Here is a 13,585-nt window from a genome sequence, read left to right on the forward strand (position 1 = left end):
ATAACCATGCTAACCAATGCATTACCACCCTCCAAATAACCAGGCTAACCAATGCATTAACACCCCCAAATAACCAGGCTAACCAATGCATTAACACCCTCCAAATAACCAGGCTAACCAATGCATTACCACCCTCCAAATAACCAGGCTAACCATTGCATTAACACCCTCCAAATAACCAGGCTAACCAATGCATTACCACCTTCCAAATAACCAGGCTAACCTAATTGAGCCTAATGACAAAACTTCATTGATTACGCGTCGAAAAACAGTATATATTAAAAAAACTTATATTTTCGTAGAACCTGAAAAATCCGCAAATTTTATTTCAGAAATTGCTTTAAAATAATCCACACTAACGAATAAGCTACTAGACAGTTCAATTTTTGTTGCACTAAAGTGATAACTTACCGTTTTAAGTCCCTCCACAACAACTTTATTTCAGAAGAAAATCATATAAAGTAATTTTATTGACAACGTCGCAAATTCTATGCGAAGGCCATAGATGACATACCGATGATCGATTAACTGTCAATCGAAAAAGTCATAAAATTGCTAGCTTGAGCAGTGCCTTCTATTAAAAGATCAGCCTACGGGCGGACTTTTGTTTACTTCATCAGCTGTACATACTTAGATATTGGGTTAGATTCCGTTTCATATTTTGTCGGTTGATTTTTGGTTTTAACTCTTTGATTTTTGGTATTATTTATTATTGTAGTGTAAAAAACTAATTATTTTGGTGTTGAAGTGACAAACTACTACCAGATATATGGTCACTCTCGGTTTCGCATAAAAAAAATAGAAATTTTAAAATTACACGTTGTGTAAGTGATTTAACCTAAAAGTGCCCATACATTTTTACTTATCGTGATTTTTGTGTGTGTTTTTAAGACTCTAACAATTCATCAATAAAAGCTTAAAGTGGAGTGTGTTTTTGGTGCTATGCCTCATCTTTGTTGTGTTCTGGTGGAAAGGATAGTTACTAAGGATAGTTATTATACTAGGCAGCCTAAAGTGTCCGGAAGAACAAGAAAAGTGGGTACGAGTTATAAATCAAGAGAATTTTTATTGAAAATATCTTTTAATAAATTTAAAAATAATATTCTCCCCATGATGGTATTAATGAAAACTGGACAATTATGTTTATTTTATTCATATTGTGGAATCTCCACTCAAGTGTTGCTGGTTCAGCTTCGATAGATTCAAACACGTAAGTAGGTATTATGATTTAGGAAAATAAAGAATAATATGTGTATTAGAGATCATGAAAAAGATTATTATTTTGAGTTCAAATTTTAAAAAAGATTTTTGTAAAGACAAGACTGATACAGTTTAAAAGAAGAATGTGTTTTTGTTTGATAATATATAATGTATGTTAAGCATAACATATATTTGTTCAGTAATTTTTAATGTATATATTACATATATATACATAGTATTGATTATTTATAATACCAAATTAATATCAAATATTTAAGTGATGGCTGAATACAATATGAATAAAATAACAATAAAATTGGTATATTTGCATAATACAAAATTAAGTTTTAAGAATAAAGGTGTTACTAAAAATACTAAGAAATTCATATTTCTTTGTTTTAATTGGTCTAATGTTATTTACATTTTATGTAAGAATTATACCGTATCATCGAAAAAAATCGGCGTCTAGTTGGCTTGGAAATGAACATCGATGACATGCCCTAAATAACTGTACACATAAAATAATTAACTAGAATTTTACAATCTTGGAAAATTTGATATTCTTGAATCTTGTTTCTAAATATACTAAATTTTTTGATTTTCTTGGGATTTAGGTTCGGGAAAAACGCTGATTAAGTTTTCATTTGGTTTTTCATTATTTTTATTTGGTTTAAAAAAAAAACGGTTCGGCTAACATTATAGCCTTCATCAGTGTTGTGTCATATGAAAAAAATAGTGTCGAATATAATCCAAAAAATTACATATAAAATATTCATACCACGCACATAATGTTTACTGCGTACTGCGTACTCCATAGTCAATGTAGATAATTTTAGTGTTAAGAATAATAATTTTAAAAAATATGTGGTCATGTTTTGATTAGTTTATATTAGTTTATTAATTGCAGTAAATATTATGAGGTGTGAATTATATTGTATATGTAATTTTTTGGATTATATTCGACACTATTTTTCTCATATGACACAACACTGATGAAGGCTATAGTTAGCCGAAACGTTTTTTTAAACCAAATAAAAATAATGAAAACCCAAATGAAAACTTAAATCAGCGTTTTTCCCGAACCTAAAAATCCCAAGAAAATCAAAAATTTTAGAATAATTTTACATATAAAATGCCAGCGATCTTCATTTCATAGCCATCGCTGACGCCTTTTTTAGATAATATTGTATTATTTGTAAATATAATTTTTCGAAGATTGATACTTGCAAGATATACATATAAATTTTGTGAATGCAAATAATAATACATCACTATTATTAGATATTGAATGTTTTTTGTTAAATTAGATCGATTTTCAAACCCCAAAATTTAAAATATATTTACATTTTACCCATTATGTTATGTACCTATACACTATTTGTACATCGTAAAACATTTGCTGCATTTGTATGGTTCATAGTTTATTTGCCAAAGTATTTATTACTATAAATAGGTATATATGTTGTAGTTATTAACTGTATATTATGTATATTTCATTTAAACTATATCATTTTTAAAATACAAACCAAAAATCTGAGGAATAATTATGTTTTCCATGTATTCTACAACATATTTATTAATCCGTTATATCTAACTAGCGTGACGTCATAAATCTCGCCCGTAGGCTGATCTTTTAATAGAAGGCACTGGCTTGAGCTGATGTAAATAAATATATTTTCTTAATTTTTATGCTTACAAAGAAGATTCGTTACATTTTTGTGCTTAAATTAGATCATTCCACGTCTATATAAGGTAATAAAGTACTAATATGTGATGTTTTTACTGAATCCGTGTAGAAAATTTTAACATATTTACCATGTCTGTCGCCAGTACCTAAAATACGTTTTTTTGCCGCTTTTTAAAGATAAAACACATTCATCCAACAATTTTTATGCTTAAAAATATTCAGTTTAAGATAATCTTGCAAAAAAATCCCAAAAAAGTGTTAAATGCGTGGGGACCTATTGTGCACCAATAATGGATTTTAGTACTGCAGAAAAATAATGTCAAAAGGTACTGGTTTAAAAAAATTAAGATTAAAGTTAATTAATCAACCTTTAAGGTATAAAATTTGGTAGGTGTTATTATTAATAAAATAGTGTGTTTTATTTACCTATGTTGTTTTATTTATTCCTGTGGAATATTACAAATTTGTATTTGTACATAAGTTATATTGATAAATATAATCATAAATGCGGGTAGTTTCATAAAGCTTGAAATTAAATAATAGTTTTTTTTATATTTTTTTGGTATGTAGTGTCTTGTTCTTGTTTGTTTTGTATTAACACACCGTTTTTATTAAATAAAATAACTCGATTACATTTTTTCAGTTTTATACAATTTTTTTCACAATATTTTGAAGTAATCACTTGTCATCTTGTCAATCAAATTTTAAATATTTCCTATGCGTTCCAGTTGTACCAACTTATTTCTTTGTAAAATAAAACAAACTACTTTGAAATTAAAATGACAGACACATCTATCACTGTCAAGGCTCTTCTCGTTGGACAGACTATAGTTTATAGCTGGTTTACAGTAACCAGAAACTTTATTAATATACCTATTTTACTTTTGTTTTAGGATTAAAACTGGACTTGAAAATGGTTCAGGATCATGATTCTCGTAAAGTCTTCTTTGCTTGGATATTCACTTTGTAATTGCAATTAGGCAGTTTTTTCGAAAATGAGATTTTTAATGCCCTTTAAAAAAATTGGCCTGTCGTTTCCTGCAACAGTCAGTTCTTCTGCATTTAAAATTGGTAGGTGGGTGGAATAAACACTGTTATTTTTTGTTATTATATTATAAAAGGTTTATTTATTTTTATGTATAAATAAATATGTTTATAAAACCGTACAATTTTTGCTTTTTTTATAATTTCCCTTCTTCTCGAATGAAAGAATACTACTATTATAGTATTCTTTCATTCTGAAAGAAACTGCAAATTTTCACTTACACTGATTTATTTCCTACACCACGTTCCCTTTACGTGGTATAGGGAATAAATTAAAAGTGAAAATTTTCAGTTTCAGAATGAAAGAATTCTACTAATAATGGATAATTTAAATTTTCCGCCAGCCAGAATGTATTACGATACGTTTTATACCTATCTCTTTCTTTTTCATATAAAACACACATAATAAAGAAAGATAGCAATAAAGACGTAGGTATGTCCTGCCATGGTCCTGCTAATTGGTTTCAAAATTGTTATTCTGAGTTGCGCTACGGGAACGCGGTCCCACTTTTTACCATGGGATTTGCCAGTCTCTTTTTATTTGTTTGTCTATGGTTTTGAGTCAATATTTTTTAATTCTCTTTCGTGTCGATTGCTGATTGAATTGGAGCCAGAAATGGCTCAAAACGAAATAAGTAAATTACCAACAGATATCCAGGCTGAGGCGACAAACGCCATTTCCAAACTACTTCCATTTAAATCCCGAATAACTTATGAAAAGGAATACAAAAATTTTCAAAAATGGAAGTAATTAAAAAAGGTGCGAGAAGAAATAACGTTTTTAACCTATCCTCGCTGTTAAAATATCATTTTTTAATCTACCCTTGCGGTTAAAGTACTATTTTATCTACTATTTTTGATAGATATAAGGCAATTTTAACAGTTGCTATGGAAAAAAAAAACAATTAACGCATAAGATTGTTAAGAAAACTTTTATTTTTATTTAAAATCAAATATAAAAACTCGAAACAATATTTATAATCAAACTTAGCTACTCTCACCTCTGACGGAATTTCACAATTTCGAATACGTCTAGCCATCTGACGAAAAAGGATATTAAATAACAGAAGTCGTTAAAACTTTATGGCTTTTTAAATTTCACATAGAAAACAACCGCACCATAGATATTTCATAGATTACCTTTTTTGGCCTTGATTGTTTTTTTTGCTAACCTACCTATTTAATTTAATGTTTAACTATAATATTAAAACTAATAAATATCTCGGGAAAATCGTGCAAATAAAATATATCTATGACTTTGATGAAGGATGATTAAGGATGGGTTCCACAAATGTTACATATTTTTAATTAGGTACATTTACTGCAGTTCACATATATCTGTTTTGAAACTAAATGTAGTAGTTGGTTAGGTTAGGTTGTGGTAAGACTCTTAGGTAGGACCCGGTTAGGTAGGACTAGACCAACAAAGGATTAAAAATAGATGGAGAATATCTTAACCATCTAAGATCCGCTGATGACATAGTACTAATTGCCAATAGTCCTGAAGAGCCACAAGCACAAATTAATGAACTAAATACTTCAAAATGTATTTAGAAAAAACTAAAGTAACGTACAGCGAACTAGTGGAAAGAAAGGAAAGACATTCTAATAAATAACACAACACTGGATATAATAGAAGAATATATATATTTGAGACAACTAACACACAGCTCGAGATCACTACTAAATAAGAATTAAGTTAGCATGGAGTACTTATGGAAGAAACTCAATCATATTCAAATACAGTTCCTATTACCAGTCATGATGCTTGCGAAAACTAGACATATTTTTAAAACGGAGAATATAAGGAAACTGCAGGTCGCACAACGCTCAATTGAACGAAATATGCTGGGAATAACCAAAAGGTAAAAAATAAAATACAGGTAATAGATGTCATCCACAGAGTCAAATCTCTCAAGTGCTAATACGCAGGACATCTGGCAAGAAGGACGGACAACAGATAGACCACAAAAATTACAGTATGGTACCCACGAGGAATTAAGAGACCTAGAAGAAGACCGAACCTGAGATGGGACTATGATATTAGAAAATTAGCCAACAATAGAAAACAATGGGCCCAAGTACAAAGGAAGTATGTAAATATATGAGGGAGGCTACTACACCATATAATTAGAAATGGTTTAATACGCTTAAAATGATGATGATGATGGTTTTATCATTTATATATACCTAGTTATTTAACTTGATATAAGTGATAACAAACGAATCTAAATCAAAAATGTGATGGAATAATTAAGCTTAAGTGTATATTCTTTTACTTTGTAAACTTTATAACATTATGATGAAATTGAATCTTTCTGGGATAGTATAATGGTTTTCCAGGATCCGAGAAAACTTACCTAAATCCGGGATTTTCCCGGAAATCCCGGACGTCTGGCAACTCTAATCCTGGTGCAGGTTTTTGATAGGATGCATAGTTCCTCCGTTTCTAGCCTTGCTTTACCAAATATATGTAGAATATCGCTTGTGCCTTGCAGTGCCTATTATGTGCTCCGCTGTTTCAGGATTTTTACAGTAAAGTTTGCAGTATGCAACTTTCTTGATAGAGGTTGCGCTTGTTTATATAGTACTTGACAGCTATATATGTCCTGTCAAGATTCCTGTTTTATGCACTTTATTTCTGCTAGGCATTAATATTTTACAGTTTGATGTCAATGCTCGTAGAATAATCCTGGTGCAGGTTTTTGATAGGATGCATAGTTCCTCCGTTTCTAGCCTTGCTTTACCAAATATATGTAGAATATCGCTTGTGCCTTGCAGTGCCTATTATGTGCTCCGCTGTTTCAGGATTTTTATAGTAAAGTTTGCAGTATGCAACTTTCTTGATATAGGTTGCGCTTGTTTATATAGTACTTGACAGGTATATATGTCCTGTCAAGATTCCTGTTTTATGCACTTTATTTCTGCTAGGCATTAATATTTTAGAGTTTGATGTCAATGCTCGTAGAATAATATGATCGAAAGCTTATTTATTTAGATGGTAGTGTACTCTAGACTTAAAGATGATAGGGTATATAATTTTATTCTTCTATTAATTTCCTGATATACGTATTGTGAATCTATTGACCTCAGTGTATGTATTAAATATACTAATTGCAGTATTATGATATTAATTTTAATGACCTGAATGTTTTCCAGTTCGAAGAAGATTACCAGACGTTAGTTTATTATACAATTATATTCGCTAAAACGTATGGTCATTGTGGAACAAAAATACTTGGATTGCTTTGGATTTTTTATTCCATCTATCCCGGTACTATTAACCTTTTTTCTGACAATCTTATTTTGTACCATTTTTTATCTTATTTATAAATGTCTTCCTGGGAGGGGTAATTACCCCTATTACCCCCATATATGCGCCCCTGGGGTGGTCTGAATTGTATTCCGAACATTTCGGCAGCATATTCTACCGATAAAAATAAGTAAATAATTTGTCCGTACCTGAATAAAACATCTGAGTGAAAAAAATATACACTTCCACCGTTTATTATGTAAAAAAGGTTTCCTAGTAAAAATCGCTAAGAGCAATGGATCTCGAGATATTATGAATAGAAAGAACCAATACATGTCATCATCGAGAAGAATTGAACATGTTGGCTAGATATTAGACTAAAATCATACATTTGAAATGTTTTTGTGCCAAAGGTTGTTGCCAAAGGCTCAACAGAAACTGTTTCATCATAATTTTTCCTAAAAATTAATTTAAAAAAATAAAAAGTTCTTAGATTTATCATTTCAGTGAACTAACTATCTAATCAACATGTTACTTTTTGTCAATATAATGACATGTATTAATGTATTGATAATTTACATTCCAAATATCTTGAGAACGATTAGTCGTAGCGATTTTTACGAAGAGACCTTTTTTACGTAAAAAATGGCGGTAATTTATATTTTTTGCTCAGTAGTTTAATACAGGTACAGACGAAAGGTTATTATTCTTCAAACCAGTTAAAAATATGTAAACACGTAAACCCACAAGTAAATATTATTGACATCGAAATGAAATTTCTCGGTGACGAGTAATACCCAGAAACCAATTTTTATTAAAATATCAATATTAAAAAAATCTAAATAAAAGTGAAACTTCTACAGTCTGTATCTCCGAAACGAAGTATTATAGAATATAAACTTTTTTACTTATTTTGCCGGCAGAATATTTTATCGAAGTTTCCAGAATACAATTTGGACCGCCCTGTGTAGTATAATAAGTTTAAATCTATTCAATGATCCAACCCTGGTTTGAATGAAAATCAATCTTTCCCTTCTAAAGGTTACGTATGCTATTTTTAATCCTCGTTTATGTAAATAATTATAATGGCCATAAAATCATTTTTATATTTAATAATATATTAAATAAATTGAAGATCAAATCTGCTGTTGACTTTTTTCCTATAGGAATCACTTCTATATGCCATTGAACTCATATGGATATAAACAGATGCTGTTTCTCGTAAAGATTAATGTTTTATTTTGAAGGTAAATTAATGTGAAAAATTAGGTATTTCTCAACAGTAACTGAGGCCTGTTTATATTGCAATTACAGGAAGATTAGTGCAAATAAAAAGTTGTAATCATAACGTTTTTAAAAATTAATCTTGTAATATGATTTTAATTTTAGCAATTTTTTGAACTGTAAATAGACTGTAGAACTATTTTATTCATGTTTGATTTTATTATCGGCGACAACTTTACGTCCACTCTTGTCATTTTTTTTCTGTCAATTGCATTCTGACCCATACGATAAAATAGGTTCTACTATCGATTTGTAGATTGTAATTTTTGTTATAAATTTTATTTTATTCGAAAATTTCGAAATTCGAACACGATTACATTTCTGGCCTTGTTGTGTTGTATGTTTCTGTTAGGTACACATCACTTTTCCTTCTTGAATTATTATAGTTCCTAAATATTTGTATTCTTTGCAGTGTTTTATATTGCTGACTTCTAAATTCCGGTCTACTTTTTCACAGTCTGCTCTTTCAATTTTCTAAGTATATGTATAGTCTTAGCCATTATCTTCCTCATCTTTAGCAACTATAACCTAATCATCGGCGAACCATAGGGTTATTAACCAATGATTATATACCAATCTGTATACCCATTCCTGAGCATTTATGTCTCCATACTTCCAGATTTTTTTTACTATAGGCAGCACTTCTATATGCCATTCAACTCATGGACTAAACAGATGCTGTTTCTCGTAAAGATTAATGTTAAAAATTAGGTATTTCTCAACAGTATATTGTAATTACAGGAAAATAGTGTAAAAAAAGTTGTAATCCTAACGTGTTGCAAAATGAGTCTTGAAATATGATTTTAATTTTAGCAATTTTTTGAACTGTAAATGGACTGTAGGCAACTATGTTATTCATGTTTGATTTTCTAATCGGACACATATTTACTTTAGTTCTTGAATAATTTTAAAAACGTACAATGTAATGGAATATGTATTAAAAATATATTAAATCTTAATTTATGACTATTTTTTCAGCAGCTCTTCTTTTACACAAAAAAAACGAATCTATTTAAGTGTATTCCTAGATAAATGAAGCCGATTACTGAATATAGCGAGTAATTACAGGCCTCAGGTCTCTGGCACCATTACCAGTCTAAAATGGTATCAATTAATACAGACAGGTTGGTGTTTTTTTTTCAGTCCTTATTATAGCTTTTTTTCTTCTTACCGATGGTCTATTTTAGTTCAGAAATAGGAATGTGGATTATTTCTAATAATATCGTTTCGATTGTACTATATATGAATCCACAGTGGGGTTGTTTTGTTTGGACAGAACGAGTCATTTAAAAATCGATCCAAATAAACTCGGTATTTGTTAACATTTTCGATAAAGACACTAATAGTAATTAATCACTAGTCATCATTATCATTTCCAGCTTATTCAACCATTCCCAATTATGGTGTAGCCTCCCTCACATATTTAAATAATCTCTTTTCAGTTGGGCCCATTGTTTTTTGTTGGCTCTGCAAGCCCAAGATTTCCCTGATCTTTGCTAATTAAATTATTTTTATTTGAAATAATCCCTTTGCAGTTGGGCCCATTGTTTTTTATTTGTTATGCGGGCACAAGTTTTCCCTGATCCTTGCTAATTTCCTAATCTCATGGCCCTCAGACAGTCAGGCGGCACTTGGGGCGCTTGTGAGCCCAAAGATATCGTCGATACTCGTCTGGGAATGCTTGAGTGAACTGGGAGCTCTGGCACGAAGGAACAAAATTAAATTATTCTGTGTACCGGGCCACAGCGGCATCCAAGGCAACGAAAAAGCCGATGAGCTAGCTAGGCTGGGATCATCGGCATCCTATCTTGGTCCAGAGCCAGTACTGGGAATACCCAAATGTATGGCCCGTAGTGCACTAAAACTCTGGATCAGGGAAAAGCACAATGTCCGTTGGAGAAACACACAGGGGCAAAGGCATAGCAAGGCTTTTATCCAAGGACCTAGCTCTAAAACCGCAAAAGAACTGTTAATGCTTAGCAGGAATAAAGTGCGGATTACAATAGGGCTCTTGACAGGACACATGGCTGTCAAGTTTCAACCGGAGGAACTATGCCCCCCTCCTATCAAGGACTTGCATAAGCTAGTGCAGGGCACAGGGATAGGAGAATGGGTGCAGATATAGAAGGGGGACAAACACAATAGGCCTCACAGATCGCAGTGTTTCCGGCAGAGGAAACTTGTTATGGAAAAAAAATCTCATGGCCCCATCTAAGCTTTGGTCTTCTTCTAGCTTTCTTAATTCCTCGTGGGTACTATGCTCTAATTTTGGTGGACCATTGTCCCTCCTTCGTCCCAGGTGTCCAACCCATTGATACTTGAGGGATTTGATTCTGTGGATGACATCTATTATCAGGGATTACCGTATCCACTCTATTCTTTTACGGTCTTTTTCCCTACATATTTTATTCCATTAAGCACTGTGCGACTTGCAGTTTCCTTATAATGTTCGTTTTGAGTGTGCAGGTTTCGCATACATTGGTCATCACTGAATTATATTTATTATAGGGTTGCCGATCTCACTCAGCTTAACAAAAATGTATTTTTATTCTTCTGCTGTATGTACCATAGAAATAGGAATGTGGGTTATTTCTAATAATATCGATGGGGTCATTGAAATATTTTAATCGGTTGAGATATATTATAATCGATTGGGATCGTTTACACAATGAGTCATTTAAAAATCGATCATAAAAGCTCGATATTTGTTTTTTTTTGGATAGAGAGACCAATAGTGATTACCCACTAGTATCGAACATGAAGTATCGATACTGTATCTAAATTGGTATTATTGTACATCTCTATGTCAAATCCCATTTAGGAAATTGATAGAGAACGATATTTACGAGTATTATAGGTTTAGCGATCTCACTTTAGAAGTTAGGTTTTTGTTTTATTAGGAACGCGGTTTTAAAATTATAGTGTTGAAGATGTGTAAATTGTGATGCTCATTAAATGTTGTGGTGATTAAACTAACTCGTTTTGGAGATTACTAATTATATTCTTTTTATGGATGTAACTGAACATCGGACTTAATATAGCTATGTAATTTAAAATATAAAATATTGCTTAAATAAAAGCTCAATAAATACTTATTTGTTTTTTTACAAACAAAGATTTTTATTCTTCTGCTGTATGTACCATGCGATCCAGAAAAAACGGCATTACAGACGGCTAGGGAATGACAGTTGTGCCGAGGTCAAACCTTAGAATTTTGGAAAACATCTCACTGTAGTATTGACCAATAAAAAGGATTGAAAGAGAGAAAATCTTTCGCTCAGCATGTAAAAGACCATACCATAACGTGTTATTCCAAAACCAAAGCCGGGACAAGGGCATCTTTCAGGCAAAAATTTACGCTATTGAAAGGTGCGTAAATTTATCTTAGATGAGAACTATCGAAAACAGGAAATAGCCATCTTATCCGATAGGCAGGCGGCACTAAAAGCGATCAACTCAGTAACCATCAATTCAAAGTTGGTCAAAGAATGCCTAGAGAAGCGGAACAAATTAAGCAAAGAAAATAAATCCTCCTACTCTGGGTGCCCGCTCACCAATGGATAAAAGTAAAAGGCAATGAAAAAGCGAACGGTCTAGCTAGAAAAGGAGCGAACACTCCACTAACTGGACCAGAATCGTTCTGCTTTCCAAGTGGAAACCAACTTAATGCGGAACTCAAGAACATGGAAAACTCCCTTCGTAACCTGGAATGGGAATCATCCAATGGTCTAAGACAGTCAAAAAAAACTTACGACCAAGAACCAAAGATTTTCTGTGAATCAAATCAAAGATTTTCTGTGATTTAAACTCTCCACTAACTGGACCAGAATCGTTCTGCTTTCTTACGGAGAACCAACTTAATGCGGAACTCAAAAACCCGGAAGACTCCATCGGTAACCTGGAATGGGAGTTCTCCAACGGCCTACGACAGTCAAAAAATACTTACGACCAAGAAAAATCAAAGATTTTCTGTGATTTAAGTAAGAACAACTTACGGTTTGTCACGGGGTTTCTAGCAAGACAACAGTCTCCTCAACAAACACCTCAGTAGAACGAAGCTGAGAAACAACGGCGAATGCAGATTCTGTGGGGAAAATGGTGAAACCAAACCAGAACACCTCATCGCTGAGTGCTCCGAGACTACAACCGTTCGTGCCATTAACTTTGGTACCTCTGTGGAGCCGTCTCAGATACTGGCTTTTGTTAAAGCCTTGAGACTGTATGGAAAGTTATAATAATGAGTTATAACTTTCAACTCAAGAGAGGGGAACACATGATAGATCTGTAAGGTCGCGGTGATTGACTCTCCTCCTAAACATTCTACATTATATTCTACTGCCAGATGGCGTTAAGAAGGTTGTAATTTATTTTTATATCGAGTAAAAATGATTTATAATGTATGGTGTAGTTTGAAATTCGAGAAAAAAAAATTGGAAATAGATTTTTGTGTCTCGAATCGTTCTGTTCATTTTTAATCGTATTATAATGAGTGTTAATTTTTACAAGTTTTATGTCAATTTTTAATAAATGACATCTATGGGTTAACCTCGGTAAAATTATAGATTGTCATTTAACAGACGTCTATGGCGCCGTTTTTTCATATGTTATTTTTCTTCAGGTTAACTGCTATATGAATATTCAAAAAACAATCAATTAAGCCTATTCTTTAGCTTACAAGATACCGTAACACTTCTACACATATTTAAATACGTATACCGGGTGCGTCTCAAAAGTGGCTCACCCCCTATAACTTATTTATTTTTTCAGATAAAAAATCGAGATTTGGTATATTAATAAATGACATAAATTAGGATTGATTGAGGTTTTCAATTTTTTTCTGTCACTTCCTGTTTCACCGGAAATGACTACAACTTTTGATTTTTAAATTGTACCCTCGGTATTTTGTTGCTTTATTCGATAGAAAATGACACAATGAATAGAATGACATATCATATGTCAACTTTTGACATTTTCGAACATGGTTTATTTAAAATTGCAACATGCGATTCATAACGACAATTTGACTCGAAACACCAGGTGTGTGGTACCAAATTATTCGTAAAAAATGCCTTTTCGAAATATGCTAATGAGCCACCCTCGTTCCATTTGAAAAAATT

At 32.0% G+C, this 13,585-nt stretch overlaps 1 protein-coding gene across 3 annotated transcripts in view; it reads left to right on the plus strand.

Annotated features, from left to right (window-relative positions):
- Nucleotides 1–13,585, plus strand: part of LOC115888485 (NADPH oxidase 5-like) — a 160,919-nt gene that overhangs the window by 36,190 nt on the left and 111,144 nt on the right. The window lies entirely within an intron of this gene.

This window comes from Sitophilus oryzae, unplaced genomic scaffold (genome assembly GCF_002938485.1).
Source record: "Sitophilus oryzae breed Bouriz unplaced genomic scaffold, Soryzae_2.0 scaffold_771_pilon_pilon, whole genome shotgun sequence".
NCBI lineage: Eukaryota > Metazoa > Arthropoda > Insecta > Coleoptera > Curculionidae > Sitophilus > Sitophilus oryzae.